Raw genomic sequence first — 25,820 nt, 5'->3', positions numbered from 1 at the left:
AGAAAACAAACTGTCCAGTCTCCTGACTCTGCAATAAAACCTTATCATCTACTACCTTCATACCCAAAAGCCGCATGATTGGACCACAATAGGAACGCAATGTATATTAAGGTCAGAGTATATTAGATCAGGCCACATTAATAGCTGTACTTGGCCACGTGCAGCCCGTAGGCTGGCGTTCAGACCAGCCTGACAAAGTGTACAGTAATGCTACTTACCAACATGAGATGGACTCTTTAACCCCTCCAGGTGCTGTGCTCTGAGCTGCAAAATAGGAATGTTCTGGAAGCCTTCTTAAATCTCCCCTCCCTCTCCAACGCATAGGAATCATGCTTGCTTCCCTTCCTTATAGACATGGATAAAAGGGAATAGCGAGGAATGTACTAGAATAAAAGAGGGCCTCAGTCTTCTCATCTATGAAACAAGGGAGATAAACTCTCACCAACCTGGAGGTGTAGCTAACATCCTGGAGACACACATCACGACAGACAGACTAGGAAGCAGAGATTTAGAGTTCTGCAAGAAAATTTCCATATAGCTACTTAGGATATATGAAGAAGGGGCTGGAGAGATACTACCTGTGGAGTGTTGTAAGGCAAAATGTGGATCTGAGTGACCTAAACCCACATAAGGAAACCCAGCATGGTGGCACACTAGAAATCTCAGAACAGAGATATGGAGACAACAGGTCCCTGGGGCTTGTTGGTTAGCCCACTTAATTTAATTCATGGGTTCCAAGGCAATGAGAGAGACTGTCTTTAAAACAAGGTGAGGAGTGCCACAGAATGACCTCTGGCTACACACACACACACACACACACACACACACACACACAGACACACACACACCTCACTACAACAAAGAAATGTGAGCAATTGCTATGCTGGCTCCCAATTGTCATTCCAGCATATAGGAGGCTGAGGCAGCAAGACTCCAAGAGTACAAGACCAACCTGTGCTACAGAATGAGCTCCTGTCTCAAGGAAACAAAACAAAAAGATAAAAGAATGCAGCACAATAGGAAGAGTGGCTGGCAAACAACAGAGATTTAAATCAGCATCGGTTACAGTACAAATGATTTTTGAACAATAAGATTGATCACAAGCCGGGTGTTGGTGGCGCATGCCTTTAATCCCAGCCCTCGGGAAGCAGAGGCAGTCGGATCTCTGTTCAATCCGACTGGTCTACAGAGCGAGTTCTACAGCCCATTCCCCCATCCACAAACTCATCTGGGATCCTCAGATTAGGATGTTCTCTGGCAAAGTGACCTGTTGCTTATTTCAATTACGTTTAATATGAGACTTTGCAGGGTGTACACTTGAAACTCAGACTCCAGCAACACAATTCAGTACAGGTGTTAGTTGTGATCAAATTGGGGAAAAGAAAACAAAATAATGACATTTACCAGGGAACAGAGAAGCCACGGTTTGATATCTCCTTTTCTCGGGAAATTAAATTGCAGAGGGAGAAAAAAAAAAAACTCCCAGAATAAAAATTTGCCCCTCATATGGAAAGGGAGGTTGGTCGTCTGTGCACCTGAGCAACACAGAAAGCACAGGATAACCACGACCACTCTGTCGTTCTGACACTTTCTTCAGGACCATTCAGGAGATACAGGCTTGAAGACCTGAGTTTGATTCCTGGAGCCCACAGTGGAAAAGAGAAAGCTAACTCTGCAGAGCTGTCCTCTGACCTCTACACAGCACATGCATGTACACAGAGAGAGAGAGGGAGAGAGGGAGGGAGGGATGGAGGGGGAGGGAGGGAGGGAGGGAGAGACAGGAAGAGAGAGGGAGGGAGGGAGAGAGAGGAAGAGAGAGGGAGAGAGGCACACATACACACTCACAATAATAATAAATAAAAGTCCTAAAATCTTTAAATCCCATCCCTTCACATTGGCAAGTTCCTGCAATCACTACACTGACAACATGTGCAGTATTTTTTTTTCTTTAGATGTTTTAGTTTTGAAAACACAAAACAAAACAATAGATCAATTATACAAGGGGTGACTGTTCAATAAGGCCAGCAAGCTTCAGGCCTTGGTGGACCACAGTCATGGGTGACCTGCATACCTGGCAGGTGACCCTTTCTGAGTTTATTACAACTCAGCGAAGCCCCATTCCTCATTCTCCCAGGTAAAAACCAAAGCAAGCCTTCTCTAATTTACTTCCTGTCCCCCAAAGGGTCAGAAACATGTGCTTTATTTTACAAATGTTGTAACAATTTACAAATTATTTTATCAATGCTCTACCCATTTCTATGTTAAACTACTTTATGGTTTGGGGGTTTGTTTGTTTGGGTTTGGGTTTTTGTGGGTTGTTTTTTATTTTTTAGAAAATCATAAAAACAACAGATTTTTTTTCTTTAGTCTGTGTGGAAAACATCCATTTTATCATATAAGAAAAGCCAATTGGCAGTGTTGAGGTTTGGTCATAAACTAACACCCCCCCTCACATATTCAAGGGCTGGCTCTCATCTGGTGGGGCTATTTGAAGAGATTCTTGAAACAGTAGAAGACAAGAACTAGCCTGGTAGGAGAAATTAGGTCACTGGGGTCATGTTCTTAAGAGCTGCCTCTTGTGGCCACATACCCTGCCTCCACACACTTGTCATGTATCATATACATCATGAGGGGAATAGCCTCTGCATCACACTCTCACCACCATGATGTTTTGTCTGGCCATAGGCTCCAAAACAAGAGTTAAGGATTATAGACAGAAGCCTTGAAATAGCTAGCTGAAATATACCTTTCTTTCCTTGCATTCCTCATGTCATATATTTTGTCAGTGATGAAAAGTCTGATTAACACAGGGCTCATATCTTGTATAATAGGTAACTATGAATGCATAGTGGAATGCTATCACTTTTAACTCATTGCTTTTTGGATAACAAGGTGGTCGGTGTGAGAGCAGCATCTTTTCAGAAGAAAGTTGAACTGACTATGAATATACAATATCCTGTTAAGTCCAAAGTTCTATCCAGAGTCTCTATTTACAACACACAATCCTACATATTGCTATCTTTATAGTGATTTAGACATAGTCAACATTGGCTTTAGTAAGAAAGTATTGTTCTTAAGAACTGCCCAGGGGGCTGAAAAGATAGTTCCTCAACTATGAGAGCATTTGCTGCTCTTGTAGAGAACTGGGCTTCCACTCCCACATGGTGACTCACAACCATCTGTAACTCCAGTTCTAGAGGATCCAAACCCCTCTTCTGGCCTCCACAGACTCCTGCACAGATACACACACAGGTATAAATACACATAAAATAAAATCGTAAAAAGTAACAAAAGGAAAAGAACTGACCCGATCTTACAAAGGATGGACTGCCCAGTGGCCAAATTCAAAGACTACATACAAATGGAAAGTTTTAAATCTCCCAGGGGACGATGGACACTTTTTCACTGGCTACCAGTATGCCCTAGTCATCAAGACACACCATAGCCATTAGCCAAGACAGTCTGAACAAGCCCCAGCAAGTCTGGGATAGTGGTGTACACAGAGATTTCTGGAAAGGCCTCTTTTAGACCTAGGAATGAGTAGACTCAAATTAAATCGGCATTTCTTCAAGACTTGTATTCAAAGAAACCCTCACAAAACCCAGGAAGTGCATTATTTTCCAGAGCAGAAATGAAAACAAGGCCCATGTGGCTCTTACATCACTGAACAATAACAGTGCTTACTTCTGCACGGTGGCCTCAACTCACCAGCTGCTCTCAGACCTTATGTCACACAACTGTCACCTAAGGCCAGTCCTGTTTTACTACACTTTGGGGACATGAAGCTCAAGCATCTCTTGAGCATGTTAGTGTGGACAGACATCATAGCCTTTGTCTCTGTTTCTGGTCCCACATGGTAACAGGGACATCACAGAGTGAAACTCCAATCCAATGCCGTTTTGTAGACAAGTAGGCTCAGATTCTATCAAATCTACATTTACCCCAGGTCCCAAACTCAGCAGAGCCATCACTAAAACTAAAGGTCGGGCCTCCTAAGTTTTCCCTCTCTCTTCGTATCAACAATTTTCCTTATATACAAACTAGGCAGACATCCCTGGGTTATCAAACTTAACGCACAAGGATGACCCTTTGTTTTGTTGAGACAAGTATAATTTCCCTGTTTTCTTTCAATTGTAGATCAAAGACAGAAAGTTGCTATTGAAGCAATATGGATATAAGAGTTAGGAATGAACTGAGATCGTCATGTAATTCAATCTTGTTTGAATTTCAAATATATAAAAAATAAAAGAGTTGGGAATGGGGCATAAAATGTATTTTGAACTACAAATCTTAACATCATTTTGGGACAAAAGCCTTTACGAGCTTCCTATTTCCTGACAAGATAAATTTCCTTTTGAGACTTGCACTGTTACATTGACACAAAAGTTCCAAATCCTGAAATACAAAGAGAGAAGTGTTATCCAAACTGACTATACCAAACTAGAGGGCATTTAAACCCCACAGAAGAACTTTTTTTCTTTTTTTTTTTTTTTTGGTTCAAAACAAAACTCGTAGAAAACTAGAACTCTTATTCTGATATCTGCAACAAACTGGTAGACTTAAATGTGGCCCCAGAAAGTTTGGGGTTTTGCTATATGGACTTAGATTCAACATGTTATATTAAGTAAACTGAAATCACATGTATTTAGGCTCAGCTAAGAGCAATGTTGCTAACACTTCCTGTTTCTTCCCAGAGTTCTTTGGGGGTATTACTGGCATGAAGAACAAAAAACGGCAAATATCACCTCAGCTAGAGTGGGCAGAAAGGGATTTGATGAACATAAGCAGCAAAGGTTTTGATAAAAGAAAAGAGGTCTTGTTTTGTTTTGTGGTTTTGTGGAACTAGTTATTTATACCTACACAAAGGGCCATCATTTTTGTTTTGTTTTGTTTTGTTTTTTTGAGACAGGATTTCACTGTGGCTTTGGAGGCTGTCCTGGAACTAGCTCTTGTAGACCAGGCTGGTCTCGAACTCACAGACATCTGCCTGCCTCTGCCTCCGGAGTGCTGGGATTAAAGGCATGAGCCACCAACACCCGTCGGGCCATCATTTTTTTTTAAAAAATGTGATCTGTAATATCTCTCAGCCAAAGTGACTGTGAGGTTCATGGTCTCGGTACCCTAACTGGAGATAGAACACTCAATTTGTCACATAAGCTGATCTAGGCTAGTTTTACACAGTGATGGGTGGTAGGTGCTATTTTTTCTAAGATGAAGACTGCCCAAATACCCATCCTTACTCACTGTGTTCTCTTCACACCGGACTAGGAATGAGTCTTGCAAGCAGTAGAACTTGGCTGAGGCACAAAGGACTCATTAGGGTATGCAGATATTTTTCCTGCCCATTGAAGGTCCCAGGAAAGAGCAAAGACACACATCTAAAAGGCATTTCTTTGTGGTTTGGAGGGCCCCAGGGAGTGCAAATTCAGTGCTCAGTAGGGAGAAAGTCACAGAAGTTTGTCTCAAAGACAGCTTGGCCAGCAATTCCTTTAAGACACCAAAACTCCCTCCCTATTCCCCATTACTAAACAGCTCAACCACCATCTCCCCAGAAAAGAAGACAGCCTTTTTCTCAAACCTGATGGATCCTGAATCCATTCATTTGGTGTAGTTAGGATGGTCCTTGGGCTATGGTACCAGGATGGAGAGGTGAGAGTGGGAGGCACTGGCAATGATTTACAAAGCGGAGTGAGCCCAGGTCCAAAGTAGCTTCCTTCCCACCAGGGGCTAAGACCTTCTCTTCCCAGTCCGCATCTGTAGGCTGAGTGCCCCAAACCCTGGGTAGCCAGGCATAAGGTGCAAAATAGCGCTATCAGGAATGGTCTATAAATCCTGAAACTGAGCCACAGGTGCAAGAATGTCCCTAGCCCTTCTCTGGAATCCCATATAATCTCTCCAATATTCAAAATCCTTAAAATTCCAAAAGTGAAACTGAAAAGTTTGGGAACGGTCTCCGGAAGCAAGCTTCCAGGCATTGTCTCCCATACTCCTGGATGCTACACTAACATCAAAAAGGAGCACCCTCCGCTGCTCCTCACAGGGCCCAGAGATCTCCCTCGGATTTTTATGTGCGAAGGTCCCCACACTCCAGTCACTGGAGTGCCCCAAGTCCCCTCTGTGTAGAGCTGTTAGCTTATACCACCTCAGTTCCTCCCTCTTTCCTCTGTTCCCCATGAATAAGAAACACTTGGGCCCTTCGACAATCCTGTGGAGTATTCTTGAGGAATTAACTGGAATTAACTGGGTACTCGCTTCCATGGCCCAACCAGGTGCAAAATTGTGGGCTTACAAGCTTTAGGATGAGCTGTGCCCTCAAGGGCAACGTCAAGAGAAAGAGGGGAGGGAACCATGGTTGAATTTACAGTTTACAAACAGAACCATTTTGTGCTTACCCTCATCACATCTGAGCCCACGGATGTCCGCCACCACCCCCACCCCCCACCCCCGCCCGAAGACGCGCAGGATGGGAGTTCTAGGAACGCTCCACGCGCTCCACTTGGGAAGATGAAACGCTTCCTGTCCCGCCTGTCAACAATCGCTCAAGTGGAAAGAAATAACCTGAGGTGGAGTCTCTAATGCCCATCTCCCACCCACCTGACACCGCGAACCGACAGAACACTCCCCACCCCGACTTAGCGGAGTCTGAGTGACCCAATAAAATTACCTACCCTCTGGGTCCCAGCAACTGCAATAACTACAGACCTGGCCAGTCCTGTTTTTAATTCAATCCTTTAAAAATGCCTCCTCGATCTTGGCCTTGCGCTTTCACAATCGTTGGCGGAAGAATGTCCTCCCAGATCAGCCCTCACCAGAGACCGCGAGCGAGCGACTAGCGCGTGGCTCACGCCCAATGTCCTCGGGTCTTTTCTGGTAGACCCGCGCACAGACGCTACTCCTTTGCTGCGTCATGGACACGGGCGACCCCTGTCGGGGACCCCTGTTCCCTGCTAGGCTACTCCAATCACGCACTCTGGGTAGGTTTTTTTTTTTTTTTTTTCCAGGTCGAGGTTTACTGGCTTTCCTAAGAACCCCCAGAGTGGCTCCAATCTTTGTCTCCAAACTCCTTTTCTAGACCTTCCCATACCTATCCAGACCGCGGATGCAGAGCTTTTCCCAGCACTCGAACTTCCATTCATACCCGCAAGACTACAACCAAGCCCTGAGCACCTACCCATGGAGGGCGCCCCTTCCGCGGCAGTCCGGTGGGTGACTAAACTGTTACAAGGAGCAATTTTTAACTAATAATTCACTCCCTATCCCTTGCCTTCCCTAGAACGGAAAAATCGAAAGTGACCTGGCAACTCTTTGGGTTGACCTTGTATGCCTTTTGTTGAGAGGTCCCTGCTTCCTAGTCCTCTGAAAGCCTGGGCCCCGGTACCCCCAACCTCCCACCTTGGCAGGGAGTGCAGGAAATCAAGAGCCTATCACTAAATGTGGCACACACCCAATCTCCCTGGACACAAAATGCTTTTGACTACATGCAGCCCTCCCTATTTCACCGAGTACCCTGGACAGTTAGTCTTTTTAATAAGCACCTCCTCGCTCCGCCTATTCCACGCAGGATCCAACAACACTGCGGGGGGGAAAGAAAACACAACCCCGAGAAGAGGGAAATTAATCACCCCCTCTGCCCTCGTGCATTTTGCACTTCGTGTCAGCAATTTGTCACGTCAGAACGTGGCAGTCTGTTCCGTCACACACACACACACACACACACTCTCTCTCCCTCTCTCTCTCTCACACACACACACACACTGACGTGGATTAAAGGGGGTCTCTTTAATACACACCCTAGTGACTGCACAGACAGACTTGTGCACGGTTCCACAGGCACACACACGAGGCAGTTGCGCTTGGATGCTCTCATACCGGCTCAAGGCACCCCTCCACCCCGGACCCTCTAGCAATGGACTAGATACAGATAAACCACGGAAAAAACTGGAATAGCTCTCTCCCCCTCTTTTTTCCTACTTAATTCGCTAAAGAAGCTCCTGGAGTAACCAAAAGGAGTCGAAACTAAGGCGTGGCCACTTCGGTTGGGTTTTTTCCCACCTCAAAACCTTTATTTTCAGTTTTTAAAAGCCACCTTAGCCCGCCATATTGGAACTGGTACGGTGTCTAAAGACTCCTTCCCCGCTGCTGTAGCGCTTCCAAGAAAACACAAGTAGGGACTGGGCTGGGGACGTGTGTCCGGCCACTGTGAATCAAGCACTCCCCACACCCAATGTTCTCCCTTTTCCAGCCTAATCTCCTTCAACCGCTCCAGGTCAAAAAATAAAAAAAACACATCAAGCAGTTTCTACCGTTGCTTTTTTTTTTTTTTCTTTTAAAGAGGATTTCGGCAAGACACACACGCACACAAAAATAAATAAACTCCAGAGCTCAATCGGGTTAGTAATTCTGAAAAGAGGCAGGATGAGTGTACACAAGAAAGCCCCAAGTGACGGGATGTTACTTTAAAGGGTGACAAAAATGAACAAAAAGACCGCCCTTGCTAGAGCTCTCTCCGAAACTACTATTGACAATTTCAATTCCGCTGCACAAGGCAAATGTTTCCAATCGGGCGATTCCAAATGTCTGCGCGATTTTGGAAACAGCCCCCACCCCACCCCTGCTGATCTCCAATTCCACCACCACCATCACCTCCTTCTCCCCAGTCCCCCAAACCTCCAAATACACACCAAAAGAGGGAGACCCCCAGAGCCAAGGGGACGCGGGAACGCGGGGTAGGTGGCAGAGGCGGCTGCGTCGCTAAAACGAGTGCACAAACGAGGAAGGTGGGCGGCGGGAGGGAACAGGCTGCACCCGGAGGAGGACGAGGTCACTTTGCAACTCGGGACAGACTCCCGCAAGGCCTGGCTTTTAAGAGCCGGGAGCCCGGGGGAAGGGGGTGGGGAAAGAAAAAAAAAATGACAACCCAGAGCGCGGAGAGGAGTTAGAGGCTACGCTCAAATGCTGCTCATTTCCTCTCCAGCCCCTGCTCTTCGGTTTTTCTCCTCCTTCCTCCCCAACCCCCCGCCTCCCCCACCTCCACCCCTAGGCTGGTTCTGGCTTCCTTTTTTTTTTTTTTTTTCTTTTCTTTTCTTTTCTTTTCTTTCTTTCTTTCTTTCTTTCTTTTTTTTTAACTAAACTGGAAAAAAGACGCCTTTCGGCGCACTCAACCTGCGGGCCAAAGATCTGCTCGAGGGTCGGGTTAGGCGAGGGGACAGTGGCTGAGGCGGCGTCTTACCTGATGAAGTTTGTCCTGCCCTAGATAGTGGAGCCTGGCCCCCGGGTGCGAGCGGAGTAGGCGCTAGTCCCGCTCACCCGCCCTGCTAGCTCTCTCGCTCTCTACCCGCCGCCTCCCTAGCGCGCCCGCTCGGGTCCTCCAGCTCCCACTACAGCCTCATTCCAATATGGCATCCTCTCTATGCGCATGCCCGGCACTCTTTTTTAAGATTTCTCTTTCTCTCTGTACAGCGAACTCCTTCAACGACCTTTTCCAGCGCTTGCAAAATGTCTCAAGCCAATTAGCCTGCTGTTCGTGGAATACTCCTTCCGCCCACAACGCGACATCTCCCTACCCCCACGCTCCGGCATACAGAGACACCTCCCCCAGCAGACACAGTCCACGCCACGCGGCCCCCCTGGGGCCGCTCCCTTCCCTCCTTTCCTTCAACTCCCTCCATAAGTGATGGGTAGAAAGTTCCCACCGCAAGCGTTCCCGAACACCCATTGCTCCTACAACTGAACTAACGCCCCGCAATTCCTCCACGGCTGTTTGTTTTCTCGGTTTGCAATCGCCTGGTAGACTCAATATACAGACTTGTGCTATCTCTGCCCAAGAGCTTTCTAAGTGGGAAGGATGGGTACCCCAAAACCAAAATTGATTGTCTCGCGCGGTCCGCCCCACCCTGCTCTTTAATTGCACTTTTCTACGAAGATTCTCAAGTCTCCTGCCTTTGGGGGAGGGCGGAGGGACCTAGGAGAGATTTTCCTGGGGCTCGTACCACGCATGAGAAGCTGAAGATTAAGTTTGGACTGTCGGGGGATCTACCAGCTGCGATCAATTGGGATGCGTGTGACAAAGCTCGCTAGGCTTCTCTTGGGACACCTGGCCAGGGAATCCCTTAGGGTGGGGATAAGAATCCCTGGGCCAGATCGAGAAAAACGAAGACTGCGGAGGAAAATCAACGCAGCCAGGTTTGCGGAGTCAGCCCGCACTTTGTCACAAGACGTGGTAGGAGGACTAAAGAGCTTCCCCGGCCTTAGGCGCAATGGCTGGACACAACACAAACGAAATGTCTCCGGTGCGGAAAAGCTGGCGAAACTCAGGTAGACAAGATGCGCGGGTTATGAAGCTAGGAAGCAGTGGGGGACTTGGGAGTGTAGAGCCGATTATATCGGCTAGAAAACAGAACAAACACAATTGCTCAAGATCTTTGCTTTTAAAACCCTGGATAAAAGTCCCTCACCCCCAGTCTCCTATTGCCCATCTCTCTTACACCACTGGCTGAAAAACGACCACATCCTGGGGTTTGTGTCACCCTCCCTGGTCTCCCTAATCCTAGAACCTATCCTCATGTGTGGTCCCCAAAGGAGAGGTGAGGGCTAGGGACCTCCAGTGGAGTGAAGGGGACAGGGGCTAACCTAACTTTGAGCAGAAGAAATCACCAACTATGAGGTTTTAGCTCATCTAGAAGAATCAGGAAAGGATGTTCCTAGAAATGGCTCTTGCCACAGATGGACCTCGCAAAACCCGTGGGCGAAGGTCAGCGGTTCAGGGAGGATGGTGGAAGTTAGGAGAGACTGAGCACAGCCATTCTGGGAATATCCTATTTCCTAGACGTTTTTGGAGAACTCGTTAGGAGCTCTAACCTTGCCTTGCCCTTACACCTCCATTACGTGAGCCACCTAAGACCCAGAAGCTCCCAGTCACTCCCTTATCAGTACTCTCTGAGGAACAGACTTCAATCCCCAGCCACTCCAGAAGTTTACTAGTGTCCGACTTTTAGGAACACTAAACCATAGTTCTGAGCTCATGCCCTTTAAAGTCACTGAAAGGCAGAGACTACTCCAAACAGCCGTAATGTTACCCACCCCACCTGCACCCGCAACTGCCCTTTTCAGAATCCGGAGGTGATTCCAGATGATGGATTGTGAATCTCAGTATTCAATACTAGCTCTGGGTCTCAAAATATCAAGTCACCTCTTTTCTCTGATTCAACACACAGTAGACCCTTCAGAGAGTGAGGTGGGAGCCAGATTCGGAGTCATCTTTAGAGACTTAAAAAGCGCAACCTGCGCTGCTGTCCTGGAGACAGTGGTCACGGTCTTGTCCATCCCCCAAGCTCAAAGCCCTCTTGGACCGGAATGGTCAGGAGCTCACACTGTGACCTCCAACTCCCCAAAGCCGCAGACTCCGCTGCGCTAGGCGCCCTGGGTTGCAGGACTCCTTTGTGCGTCCCAGACTGCCCACCTTGCTCCCAGCTCCCCACACGACTTCCCACCTTGCTCCCAGCTCCCTACACGACTTCCGGGTAGATCTTGTTTTAACCTCTTGAGCCATCTCTCCAGCCCGGAAGGAAATCAAGGAAATCGAATGTTACCAACCCACCAGCCAAAAAACTTGAGCTGTAACCAACCTGCAACCTCGGGTCTGTTTACTGATATTAAGTCGTGATTCCCCATAGAACGTTATTCCATCAAAAATTTAAAACACACATCTCATTTTCTTACCTGATTCTCCAAGGCAATTGAGCAAACTCTTGAGAGGGTTGATAGTCAGACTCACGTTATGTAATTTTGTCCATGGGTTGAAAATAAATGGCTCGGGGTTCCATTTATTTATTTACTTACTTCTTACTAACTTATCTACCTGTCGTGATTAAGAAATAAAAACATTGCACTAACCACAGCACACAATGGCTGTGTTGTTTACACAAAGAACTTCAATGATATCTACAGCAAACTGTCTCAAAGTTCAGTTTCTTTACTCTTGATTCATTCTTTGCATGTGACTTTTCTTAACTGTACCTTGGCTTTTCTTCCCTCCCTCCCTTCTTTCCTTCTTTCTCTCTTTCTTTTCTTCCTTTTCTTTCTTTCTTTCTCTTTCTTTCACCACCTCCAAGGACACCAAAGAGGCAAATGAAAAGTGGTTAACAGATTCTCTCAGGCAACTTCATCCCACTCAGAGACCTTCCAATTTCCATTTTCATTTCACAACCAGACCCTTTATGGATGTGGGAATCAAATTGGGGGATCCACCCCGAATCAGTAAAACAATAATCTTCGCCAAGAATAAAAAAAATAGTGAAAACAGAGACTTTTTTTTTCAAAGTAAAGACAAATTGCACTCCAACTCAGAGAAAGTCATGTGAGCCTCATGATTAATGCAAAATTTGTCTCTACATCATTAACACTTACTGAAAATCTGCTCTCAAATAAGTATTTAATGGCACCCCTAAATTCTGGTTAAGCCATGGATTTCATCACTATGTTAAAATATTTAAATCAGTTTTGTTAACTGTAAAATATCTATAGGCTCTCCAGTTTCTTTGATGACACAGAAAAAATTAGAAAGCTCACAGACAAAAAGTTTCTCCTTCATATTCTGTACATTCCTAAGAATTGCATCCTATGAGGAGCCACAGAGTTGGAAAAGTATTGTTTATTTTTATATTAAGGGCATAATGTGTTTTAAATCTTGTTGCATTCTTAAAATAAATAATAGATGATAGATAGATAGGTGTTGCTTATTGCTTAACCACACTCTCTGTTTACATTATCACTTCTTTCAAAGGAAAAAAGGAAGTTGCCTTTCCAGAGACTCTTTGTATGTGAATATTCCTTAAAAGATGCAGTGCATGGAACCTTACACAAAAGCAAGAGAGCTAACAGCCAAAACTAATATCTGACAAATGTGTGTAATCATCTCTTTCCTGGAACCTTTACCCCAAAACATGTTTTCTCTTAGACCACATACAAGAGCATTATCCATCCCCTCCTAAGTCACCAAATCTAAATTCTCTCTCTTTACCTCTTTCTTTATCCCTTATCAGTATTAAAGTACTTGGCCAAAGTACCAGGAATTAAATGACCTGTCCCAGGCTCATCATTAATTATCTGTGTGACCTCTGGGACTCCAGTGACCTCCCTCTCTGCTGCAATCTCCCTCAGTGGGTAAACTAAAGGCATGGGGTTTGATGTTCTGTAAAACCTTTTAATACTCCAAAGATTATCTAGTGATTTATTTTACCCCAAAGCCACAAATTGCTTTCTGTAATATTCTAACACTATCTCTACCAATTCCATATAGGGCAAAGCAGAAACTCTGGGGGTCACAAAGAAGAAAGAAAAATCAAGCACACAGAACTGTATGTAGGGTCCTCTTCACCTGATTGACCTGGGAAGGTATTCTTTGGATCATCTTTCTTCCATTCTGGGCTTCTGTTCCATTATTACCATGACTGTGTGGGGTTTGCCTTGCCTCCAGCAATGTCCAGGACTGAGGTGGGCATGCCAATCATGAAGACGATTTCAAAAAATACCCAGAAAAAGAAGGCATGCTCACATGGCTAAAGAATTATTAATAGGTACATTATAGTGTTGTCCACAAAAATATAACCACCTCTTGTGTATTTGTAGAAATTTAATGATTCATTATTGTTATGACTACTTGTGTAATTTCAAGACATTTAGGATTCCTTTGGCAAGAGTAAAAAGAAGAAGAAGAGCACACAAAATATTTTAAAGTGCATTGTGCCTAAATGCTCAAGGGGCACTTTTTGAAAGATTTGATACCTTGATTGCAGAGTGTCAGTTTGGAGTAATTGCTTCTCTCTCCACTGAGGAAAGTCCTTGTGACAAATTTCCCTCAGAACTTTCACAGCTATTGGCTTGAGCACCTAGGCACACAGTAACATATATGAGTGGACAGTGATACACACATTGCACTTCATGGTGTTTTCTCTCACATAGCTTGTTTCCTGCCCTGAAGCCTCAGGTCCAGATACTCTGAGAGCTGGAATTCAGAAAGATTATATGGTCAGTGCCAGTAACTGGACAGAGTTATAGAGTAAAAGCTGACTGACTGCTTCTGACCCTTCGTATTTCTCTATGCTCTGAGTGATAAGAAAAAGAAAGGGGGGGTTGTTTTGCTTTGTGACAGGATTTTATTTAGCCCAGGCTAGCCTTTAACTCACTTATACACCAGAGGATGTGAGTTCTCACAGCAACACCACATCTGTTTTCAATGGGATTCTAGGGATCAAACCCAGGGCCTTTTGAGCTTAGGTAAGCACTCTATCAACTGAGCCATATCCCCAGCCCCCAAGTGGGGTATTTCATACCTAATTTAATACGGTCACCCGTCTAGGCATCTTTTTATATATGATAGCATTTAATAACTACTAGTCAATATCATGTATAAATTTTCTTTTAAGTGATTTTAAGAAACAGTGTAAACATATATTCCTTGTTATGCAATCTGAGTTCCAACTCACTGTCACTGTACCTGAAACACTGTGTGTTTTTGTTTAATTAGGGGGATGGCATTTTCTGGATCCACTAGCATTCCTTAATACAACATGTTAATGGTCAAAGGTATTGGACACACACACACACACACACAGAGAGAGAGAGAGAGAGAGAGAGAGAGAGAGAGAGAGAGAGAGAGAGAGAGACTAATCAGGAATATGGCTTCTGACTCTAGAACAGTCCTTCTTCTGTGTGTGCTGACCAGCCTGAATGATGTCAAATTTGGCACCATGCTAGTTTATACAGTCTCACAGGTCTTATAACATAAAATAAAATAAACAAAGTAAAACAAGCAGGCAAAAGCCAACATCAAAAAGTGATTTCATGCATACATATAGTGGGTCACTTCAGTGACAGGGGGCCCACTAGTTTAGTGAGTGTCTAGCTATTGTGTATTGATGAGATGTTGGTGACAGAACACAGTACAAAGTCTCCCTATGTGTTTGTTGTCATTGTGTAAGTTTCTTATATGACCTTATAACAGAATAATAATTCTCATGACCAAAGAAGGAACATCTCCAAAGGCTTGCTCTGCAGTGCCACCTACTGGAAGCAAGCACTGACTTTCCTTTGAGTTTTTTTTTTTTTTTTTTTTTTTTTAGTTCAAATAAGCAAACTTTTTTCACATTCAATCCCCTTCTCCCTTTCCCTCCCCTCACCCACCCTCCTTCCCCCCCAACCTACCCCCACCCCATCCACCCTCCACTCCCCTGGCAGGGTAGGGTCTTCAACGGGGGCTCCCCAAAGTCCACCACATCATCCTAGGCTGGGCCTAGGCCCTCCCCCATGTGTCCAGGCCAAGAGTGCCTCCCTTCACATGGGATGGGCTCTCAAAGTCCCTTCTTACACCAGGGAAAAATACTAATGCACTACCAGGGGCCACCTAGAGTTTTTTAAAGGTAGTATTTTTGTTATTGTTTGTTTGTAACAGGAAGGACATTGACAAATATAGGCATCAGTAGTAAGGGAAGCCATGGATCCTAATTATATTTATTGTAATATAATGCATTGACATCTCTATGTAGAAAGAAGCTGAAATATAATCCTATCAAATCATCCATTCTTTAAGTGTTAGGCACATAAAGTACTTGAATGTTCTTTGAAAAGTAAAATTGCTTCCAATTTTCTTTTCTTTTTTAAAAAAGATTTATTTATTAATTATGCATAGTGTTCAGCCTGCATGTATGCCTGCAGGCCAGCAGAGGGCACCATAGCTCATTACAAATGGTTGTGAGTCACCATGTGGTTGATGGGAATTGAACTTAGGAGCTTTGGAAGAACAGCCAGTGCTCCCAACTTCTGAGCCATCTCTCCAGCCCCCTGCTTCCTATTTTCAAAATGAATCATTTAAACTAGTTCTTTGAGAGAGTATTATTGGGTTTAATCCTCAACATTGTAAATAACAGATATACTATTCCACATCTGTAATCCTAGCATTCGTTAGGAAGTGGCAGGAGGTTCTTCAGCTACACAATGAGTTCACAGCTTTGGCTGCATAAGACCCTGCCCAAAAATGAATATAACAACAAGAACAACAACAAAACAAAAATAAAAAGGAAGAAAAAAAGGAAGAAGGGAAAAGGAAGGAAGGAATGGAAGAGAAAAAGAAAGAAGGAAAAAAGGAGGACTATGTGGTTTCCCAACCTAAGGTGTCCTACACACCAGGCAAGCACTCTACCAACTGAACTACTCTCCCGTTACAACTTGATAATTAACTAAATTATCAACAATCAAAGGAAACCATAGAAACATGTTATTATGGAACACAGAAATGGAAGAGTTTAATAAAACCCCCAAATTAAAATTTAATCTTGAGACATATAAATGCAAGCTAACACTATTTTTGCATTAGCTGGTCCTTGGGCAAAACAACACCTAGAGATAGCTATTTCCACCCTTTCCTACACTGGGTGCATTATAAAACTTGCCTTAATCCAAGTAAGTTATTGTTAGCACTATAAATACTCTTTAGTTAAGTACCACTTGCTTTACATTTGTGCTCATATTTCAAACTGTCTTGGACTCTTAGATAGAAGATAATTACAAAATTTAGCATGAATAAAATTTGTATTTTAGGTGTGTGTGCGTGTGCGTGTGCGTGTGCGTGTGCGTGTGCGTGTGCGTGTGTGTGTGTGTGTGTGTGTGTTGTATCCGTGTGTGTGTGTGTGTGTGTGTGTGTGTGTGTGTGTGTGTCTGTGTAGGTGAAAGGGCAACTTGTAGGAGTCAGTTCTCTCCTTCCACTTTGGGGATTATGGGGACCAAGCTCAGGTTTGACAGCAAACACCGTTATTGGCTGACACAACTTACCAACCTATGGATTTCTTTTTCAATTTTTTTTTTCCAGACCGGGTTTCTTTGCATAACACTGACTGTCTTGGAACTCACTTTGTAGACCAGGCTGGGCTTGAACTCACAAAGATCTGACTGCCTCTGCCTCCTGAGTGCTGGGATTAAAGGGGTGTACCACCCAGCTGGATGGCATTTCTTGTGACTCTTCTGCAGGTGCAGGAGGAAAATTATTTTCTCTCTCTCTCTCTCTCTCTCTCTCTCTCTCTCTCTCTCTCTCTCTCTGTGTGTGTGTGTGTGTGTGTGTGTGTGTGTGTGTGTGTGTGTGTATTGGGAGTGCATACATATCACTCACCCCCTTGCCTCTTATTCCCTTGAGTCGGGGTGTCTCACCAACCTAGGTTGGTAGTAAGTAAAATCTTCGTGTCTCCCCCACCACCTCTCACAGTGCTGGGGTTACAGATTCTAGGTGGGTGCTGTGGATTTGAACCCCTGTTCTCATGCTTGTATAGCAAGTGTTCTTACGTGCTGAGTTGTTTCCTAGCTAACTTTGGGCAGTGAAAACACACATATCTAAAGATCACAGCTTGAACCTGATATCTACCTCAGTAATTTGCTCCTCAAAGAGTCTCAGTAAATGTTTGCAATGTAAGGTCAAGGCTTTGGCTTTGACCTGAATGTCATCTATGGACTGATGCCTCCTCCATTCTGCAAACAAGTGTAGTGTTATCACATGAACACTTGAGAGAAGACTATAGAGAAATCGTTCAGTGCCTTTCCTTAACTTCTTAGAATAAAGAGCACAAATCAGATTTGGGGTTTCGAAAGCAAAGTTTATTTACACAGCTTCTGAGTGACCCATGGGCTCCATAAACGCAAAGTTTACACTTGAAGTGACTTATTTGTATTGAATCATTGGAGCTAGACAGGGTGGATCCTGCCAGGGGGAAGATGACAACAATGGGTTGCTAGTGCCTCTCATAAGAATGCTACTTTTATCAACTGAATGTCAGCAATGTAACAATCTAAAGGATGTAGAGGCCTCAATGGGACTCTCATTGGGAGAATTCAAGGTGTAGGTATAGAAGTCACAGGGTCTTTCTCAGGGCAGCTTTCTTTCTTCCTGTCTCAGCTAAAAGAATAATACACATTGTGATGTTGGGTGTTTTTTGTTTGTTTGTTTGTTTGCTGTCATTCTGGAAATTGAACCAAGAGGCTTTGCAGGCTTTCTACCACTGACTTATTTGCTCAGACCTCTTTTTATTTTACTTTTTACTGTTTTTTGTTTTTGTTTTTTGAGACAAGGTATCTCTCTGTGTAGATCAGGCTGGCCTCAAACTCTCAGAGACCTGCCTGCCTCTGCTTTCCAGTGCTGAGATTAAAGGTGTGTGCCACCACACCTGATTTTCTGTAGTGCCAGGGATGGAGCCTGGGGCTTTCTGCATGGTAGGCAGGCATTTTACCCACTAAGCCACTCACCTGAGCCTTATAGGTTTTCAATCTTGAGAGCAATCTCACTGAGTCACTCATGATGGCTTTCAAGTTATTCTATAGGTCAGAATGACCTAGAATTTGGAATCTTCCTGCTTCAGCCTCCTAGGTAACTGGGACTGTAGACGTGTGGTTCCTGCCCCACCATGAGCCACACTCAGCAGCATCCTTGTTACTTTATCTTGAGCCTTGGTCCTGGGAGCCTGTAGTAAGGACATCTGCTGGAGCAGTGGCAACTCCATCTCAAAGAGGACTTGAGGGTGCCATCCTAAATGGTCAAGTGTACCCTCTTCCTGGCACACTGGACAGAAAGAAAAATTCCAAGGTGTGGACTCTCCACTCCAAAATCATAACCCACAGTCTACCTACTTGGGCCATAAGGAGCACTTTGAGCTCACATTTTCATATCTTTTATTGGGGACTCTTTGCCTTTGACTTGTGTAGTCATACTTCTTTGGACTGCCAGCTCCCAAATAATGACATGGAGACTTTTCACTAATTATGAAAGTTTGCCTTAGCTTTAGCTTGTTCCCAACTAGTTTTTTGTTTTGTTTTATTTTGTTTTTCTGAGACAGGGTTTCTCTGTGTAGCTGTGGAGCCTATCCTGGTACTCATTCTGGAGAACGGGCTGGCCTCGAACTCACAGAGATCCGCCTGCCTCTGCCTCCCAAGTGCTGGGATTAAAGGTGTATGCCACCAACGCCCGGCTCCAACTAGTTCTTATAACTTAAATTAACCCACTTACATTAGTCTACGTTCTGCCATCTGCTTCATTACCTCCCCTCAGCACAGCACATCCTACTTTCTCTGTGTCTGACTGCAGAATTTCCTGCCCCTCACATTCTTCCACAGAGTTCTTCTCCCTCTCTCCAGAAGTCTCACCTATCCTTTCCTGCTTGGCTATTGGCGGTTCTGCTCTCTATTAAACCAAATCAGAAGGAGCCTTGACAGAGACACATCTTCACAGAGTACAAAAAGATTATCCCACAACAGACCTGTCCTCTGATGTAACATCCTGCTCCAAACATTTTAAGGTAGAAGGTCTCTGCATTAGCAGTGGGAAGTTAAAAGAGAGGAACATGTAATGTATCATGGGCGAAAGTCACATGGGTATATGCTCAGACTACGGACTTGTGTCGTAATTTCATTTCTATAGCTGTGATAAAATATCCCGATAAAAAGCAACTTGAGGGCCAGGCGTTGGTGGCGCATGCCTTTAATCCCAGCACTTGGGAGGCAGAGGCAGGCGGATCTCTGTGAGTTCGAGGCCAGCCCGTTCTCCAGAACAAGTGCCAGGATAGGCTCCAATGCTACACAGAGAAACCCAGTCTCGAAAATCCAAAATAAATAAATAAATAAATAAATAAATAAATAAATAAATAAATAAGCAACTTGAGGGAGAAAGGGTTTCTTTTAGTTTACAATCCCAGGACATAGTCCATTCTTACAGAGGAGTCACAAAGCCAGGATTCTGTGGCAACTAATCACATCACATCCACAATCAAGAGCAGAGAGAATAAATCCATGCCTGTTTAGTATTCAGCTATCTATCAGCTATCTCACACAGTTCAGAGCCCAAACCCTGGGAATGGTAGTGCCTTATTCAGGCTGGGTCTTCTCATATAACTAAGGCAATTAAGACAATCCCCCATAGACTTGTCCACAGGCCATCCTGATCTAGACAGTTTTTCAAAGCGACTCTCATTTCAGGTGAGAATAGGTTGTGTCAAGTTGACAATTAAAACTGACCATTGTATAGTTCAATCAAGGAGCAAACAAATGGACCAGCACTATCAGTCCTACGACTTTTGCTTCCTTCTCTCTTCTACAAAAGTGTGAAAGCACAGAAGTCAGGGCATGAGCACTCTCATGGCTAACCTTGTATGTCAACTTGAGACTGAGTTGCAAATTGTCCTTTTCTGTTTCTAGAAGCTTCCACGATTCCAAAAAAAATCTTTAAAGCTCTTTTTGCTCACAAGCCTGCCTGCCTTCCTTCTTCCCTCCCTCCCTTTCTTCCTCTTTCCTTCTCTTCCTTCCTTATTTCTGTTCTTCTCTCTTTCCCTCTTTCTCACATTCTCTCCTTTTTTTTTTCTTTTAGATTTCCTATTATACTGTAGGCGTTCTCCAGGCTTTCATCTATTACCTCCCTGATTATAATGCTGAGCTCAGTGGCTGTCACTTGCAAAGAGCGGTTCTTTAAGACACTGCTGGGCTCTATTAGGACTGCCAGAAGCAGGGGTTGGCAGAGGAGAGATGAATGCTTGGGTACTAATTCAAATCTTTCCAGGAGCTCTACTCTGTTATAGGTCACAACAATGCAATAGCAGACACTTCTGCCACTTGCAGACCTAAAGAACAAGAAGTCTGCTTCCCCTTCAGCTCGGATGTAAACATTTTGAAGCACATCTCAATGCTGTCCTAGACAAACATTGCCTGTTCCTTTTATTTTGTTTGTGAGCCTAACCAAAGGGAAACTGCAGCACTTACTATGCCAGAAAGAACTCCTAATTATGTTAATAAGAAGTAACGGAGAAAACAGTTCTGCCAGCTAGTGCCCAGCCTTTACACATTCTACACACTCAGACACGGACTTGCCTGATGTGGTACAAATAACGTAAACCACAGTTTAGATTAGTTTGATTACACACTCTGTTATCATCTTGGACAAGTGATTTCACCACTTTCTCTCTAAATATCCTCCAGTTGAGAAGAGGAAGGGAAAAAGAACAAACCTGACATTACGTCTTGTCTACTTCTATCTGTCCATTTCTCTCCTCTGCTTGGGTTGCTGCTGTCATCTTGACCAAGAGATTGTAAGTGCTGTCCCCTTCAGATTCTACCTCTTGTCATTAAGATGAGCATTAGCTACAGTCATAGGAACTCATTATGAGACTGTAAGCAAAGATAATTATAAAGCTGCTTCAAACACGAGACTGGGATTTCCTTTTGGAAAGCGGAGGCACAGAAGCAAAAATAACTGAGAATGTCTAGATCCAACTTGTCCCCTAACATTTTCCTACCTGGCACACAATCACACTCTGTTCTACCATGGGAGGCAAGGGCAGGTCTATTCCTTCTGCTCCTGTCCTTGAACCACAATGCATCACTTCCATTTTGGAAGAATTGCAAGAGTTAAATAAGTCAGCATTTCTTTACTCCTACTATCATTTTTAAATCTCAACTTTAAGCAGGCATGGTGGTGCACGCCTTTAATCCCAGCACTCGGGAGGTAAGAGGAAGGTTGATGTCTGTGAATTTGAGACCAGTTTAAAGCAAGCTCCAGGACAGCCAGGGCTGTTACACAAAGAGACCCTGTCTCTTGAAGAAAAGAAAAAGTTCAACTTTAAAAAGAAAAAAAGTTGAACTGAATTCATGTATCTAGTGTGTATGTGCAGGTGTGTGTGTGGGGGGGGTGGCTGTGTGGGTGTGCACACATTAAAGTGTGCAAGTGAATGTCAGAGAAGTTTATTCTCACCTTCCGTCGCGTGAGTCCTCACCTTCTTCCATGTAGTAGTCAGGGACTGAACTCCAGTCTTCAGGTTTGGCAGCAAGCAGGTGCCTTTATCTACCCAGCCATTGTTTGGACCCATTAAGTCCCTACCTCACATGTATATCTACCTATCAATTGGGCTTCTAGGAAGCTAGTCTTAAAAAAAAAAAAGCAAAGTCATAAACATACATGTAATTACAAACAGCTGTTAAAAATATTCATCTCTAGAGAGCTTATTGACTCAACTGACATACATACATACAAAAGAAAAAAACAGGCATTAAAAACTATTTCTCAATTTATCTATTTTGACATGAAAAATATTTTTTAAGTATCATGTATAGCATGACCTCGGTTTTTTTACATACATTTCTGTCTGGAGTTGAAGATTCAAATTCTCAGGATTTGAAAACAAATATGATAGTAATTGAATAAAAAATGAATAATTTCACTTTCTATATAAATTTTAACTCTCTATACTAGGTAATGTATATTACAAGATGCATCTTGACTTGTGAAAAATACTTAATTTAGTAAATAATATTTGCACATGTTCAAAATGTAAAGGAGACAAGAGAGCAAAACATAGCAACAAAGGTAGCCTTCTTCCATGATTTATTCCAGAAAGAAATTATTGTTCTCTTCCTAATGATATTCTGTCTCCTAGATCTCCCTAAGGTAGGCTCTGCCTTTGCACATGTTACTTTTGTAATCAAGAAAACAATAACACTAGTCCACTTTGAAAAGAATAATTTTGACAAAATTAAAATTCAGTCTTTAGAAGTTAAAGAAAATGAAAGAACAAAAGTATTAATTCCCTGACCTGAATTTTCTTATTTGTTTTACCATAGAGTGGGGGAAAGTATCTGTTTCTCAATTCTGTGATGATTAACATTCCTTATTAAATTCACTCATGTATTCAGTTGCTTATCTGTTTGTTTGTTTTGAGACTGGACCTTTCAGTGTACCCGAGGCTGAACTGGAACTTGGTATGTAGTCAAGGCTAGCCTCAAACTCAAGATCCTCCTGTCTTTATTTCCTAAGTGCTAGGATTACAGGTGTGATCTATGAAGTTACACACACACACACACACACACACACACACACACACACACACACACACACACACACACGTGTAAACCTTTTCTCCTCTCAGCCTGACTTTGAACTCTCTTCTGATTCTCTTGCATATAATTATAGGTATGTGGTATTATGCCAAAGTGCTCATCTTCCTTCTCTTCTTCTCCTTGTCCTTCTTCTTATTAGCTGTGTATCAAACTTAGGGCCTTGAATATCCTGGGAAGCACTCTACCACTGGGCTATATTCAGCCCTAAACAGTACATTTTTTTTATAACAAAGTTGGTGCACATGCCTTTAATCCCAGCACTCAGGAGGCAGAGAGGCCAGCCTGGTCTACAGAGTTCCAGGCCAGCCAGGGCTACACAGAGAAACTCTGTCTCGGGGGGGGGGGGGGGGGAAACAATGATGACTACATCAACAACAAAAAACCTACACTGAGCCTTTCCCAGGGAGATGAGAGAAGGCAAGGTGAGAAGAAATGCTCTAAGCTCCATGGACAACTCAACTAACACATGATGGAAACAGAAACCACTGGGTCATCTGAAGTTCCTTACAGAGAGAGATAAAAGGAAATTCGTGATCTGGTATTATCCCAAATGCAGGTCTCACATCAGCACCACAATCATCACTTTAGCTGAGTGAGAAAGCTGACCTGCATGCTCACCTCACAGACCTCCTGAATTCAGACCCGCAGTTTTAACAAGATCCCAAGGTGGCACACATGCAAGCTGGAGTTTAAGAAACTGTGTTCCACTTCCTTTTTTAATAGTTGAAAATAAAAACCCAGGGTTTTGAAAGAACAAATATGCAGAAACATCTAAACGGAAGACTAGGAATGGACCTATACAATATTGTTTCAGACTATGAGCTGTATACTGACTGCTGAGCATGCTCAGCTTATGGCTATCAGTAGAAGCTAAGGTTGATGCCTAAATGGAAGAGTTACTTAAGTTTCCATGTAACCAGTTGATACGTCCAGACCCCTATGAACACTTACACTTTCTTGGATAACACGAACAGTCCCTCAGTGAGGATAATTTTCCCAGCATCAGGGTCCCCTCCCCTGAAGTCCTCAGGTGCAACTTCAATTAAAAAAATATAGGCTGTCTTCTCTATGATATGATAATTATTGCCATATTTAAAATGCAATCCTCTTCTAAAAATATGAATGGTAATGTAACATCTTAGCTCTACACTGTGATTATCCATCATTTTAATTTCTCAATTGATTTTCCAAACAGTTTTAAATCAGCTAGGTATTTATTAGAAGATTTTTTTCTTTTTCCTTTTGAGAAAAAAAGAAGTGTTTATGTTTGAGCCTGTGGGGGAAATCAAGCGATTATAGATTTTAAAAAACTTTCTGACCTCAATTCTAAAGTCTTGGGAAGGGCTAACAATGATTAATTAGTATTTAGAAACATTAAAAATGGACATAGTTCCTTGAGTACCAAAAGACAGTTAAAGTGTACAAGAGTAGGCCTTAAAATTGAGGCATTTATTCATTTAGATGAAAGGAGAATTTGAAGAAAACAACTGTGGGTAATACCTAATTCCAGTGGCCTGAGTTTATACACAGATTTCATTGGAGAATCTTATTTAAGTTTCCCGTGGAGTACAACAATATGTCTGAGTCCCTTTCTTAACTTAGTCCTCTCGAGCCAAAGATTTTCCTGGAGTTTTTTAATTTTCCACTCACATTCTCTCACCAATCACTCTGTTGGTGTTTACCAGCTGAACTGACCTCGAGTTTTAAATCCCTAATGAAATGAAATGAAATGACTCAAAAACAGACTCAAGGGGTTGGAGAGCTAAATGAACAGTTAGGAGCACTTGTTGCTCTTGGCAGAGGATCCTGGTTCAGGTCCCTGTACTCACACATTGGAACTCCAGTTCTGGGAATCTGGTACCGTCTTGTGGCTTCTGCAGGCACCAGACACACACACATGCTGCACAAACATGAATGCAGGCTAAACACACATACACATAAAAAGCTGAATTTTTAAAAAATTAAGCCAGATTTAGAAGGAAGTTCATGGACATTTTTTACCAGAACTGGAGAGAAAAACAACAGGGCATGAAAGCTGTAAATCAAAAACGCTTCCCGGAGGAGGGAGATGAAGAGAGAAAGCCATGCCATTTCAGTTAGGCTGTTCATCGTGGAGGGTAGCAAGCTGTCATATGGTACAAAGTGGGTAGCCTTAGAATAATAGCGAGAGAAGCTGGGCGTTGGTGGCTCACGCCTTTAATTCCAGCACTCAGGAGGCAGAGGCAGGGGGATCTCTGTGAGTTTGAGACCAGTCTGGCCTACAAGAGCTAGTTCCAGGATAGCCTCCAAAGCCACAGAAAAACCCTGTCTCGAAAAACCAAAAAAAGAACAACAGTGAAGGGCCCCAAGTGCCAGAGAAACCATGCTGGAGCTTTTGGAAAGAGATGGGAGGGGAGAAGAAGAAAAATTAGGCTTTTCGAAAGTCAGGACTCAGAAAAGCAAGCTGACTTAACTGCATGGCTACAGCTTCATAATCCTCTGCACCAAGGGAGGGGTTTCTTAGAAGGAAAAACATTACATAATTAAGGGGATAATTATTCCTCCCACCTCTTTATTATGGCTTTAGGTGAATCAGGTTTCCTGGGGGATGGTCAGGTGATTGACAAGTCCAGATAGACTAACCCTTAGGAGAGAAGGCAAACGAGTGAACTGTTCCAGTCTTTAGGGAAGATCAGAATGTCTTGTCTCCATCTATTCTTTTGGCCAGAAGGAAATAGATATTTCATTTTTTAATAATTTATTTTTATTTACTGTTCAATGGTGTTTTGCCTTCGGGTTTGACTGTGTTAGATTGTCAGATCCCATGGAATTGAAGTTACTACAGGTATATGTTGCTGGTGACCCTGCTTGGACACTCCTTGTGGGAGGGGGGTAAGAGGACACAGCACCAACAATGCGGGCACTGGGAG

General features: G+C 43.6%; 1 protein-coding gene across 7 annotated transcripts in view; it reads right to left on the bottom strand.

Annotated features, from left to right (window-relative positions):
- Sfmbt2 (Scm like with four mbt domains 2) overlaps nucleotides 1–9,363 on the bottom strand; it is a 192,298-nt gene extending 182,935 nt beyond the window's left edge. For 4 of the 7 annotated variants that reach the window (XM_027405128.2, XM_027405133.1, XM_027405132.2 and 1 more), the window contains exon 1: nucleotides 9,230–9,363. The gene's annotated coding sequence lies outside the window, so the exon portion shown is untranslated. Of the gene's footprint in view, nucleotides 1–6,668; nucleotides 6,899–8,681; nucleotides 8,935–9,229 lie in introns of those variants that run through there. The other 3 variants (XM_027405129.2, XM_027405130.2, XM_027405131.2) reach the window with 3 other exon arrangements.
- Nucleotides 9,364–25,820: the final 16,457 nt, after the last annotated feature.

This window comes from Cricetulus griseus, chromosome 3 (genome assembly GCF_003668045.3).
Source record: "Cricetulus griseus strain 17A/GY chromosome 3, alternate assembly CriGri-PICRH-1.0, whole genome shotgun sequence".
NCBI classification, from domain to species: domain Eukaryota; kingdom Metazoa; phylum Chordata; class Mammalia; order Rodentia; family Cricetidae; genus Cricetulus; species Cricetulus griseus.
Note: the sequence above shows the minus strand (reverse complement) of the source record. Positions and strands in the feature narration are given on the sequence as shown.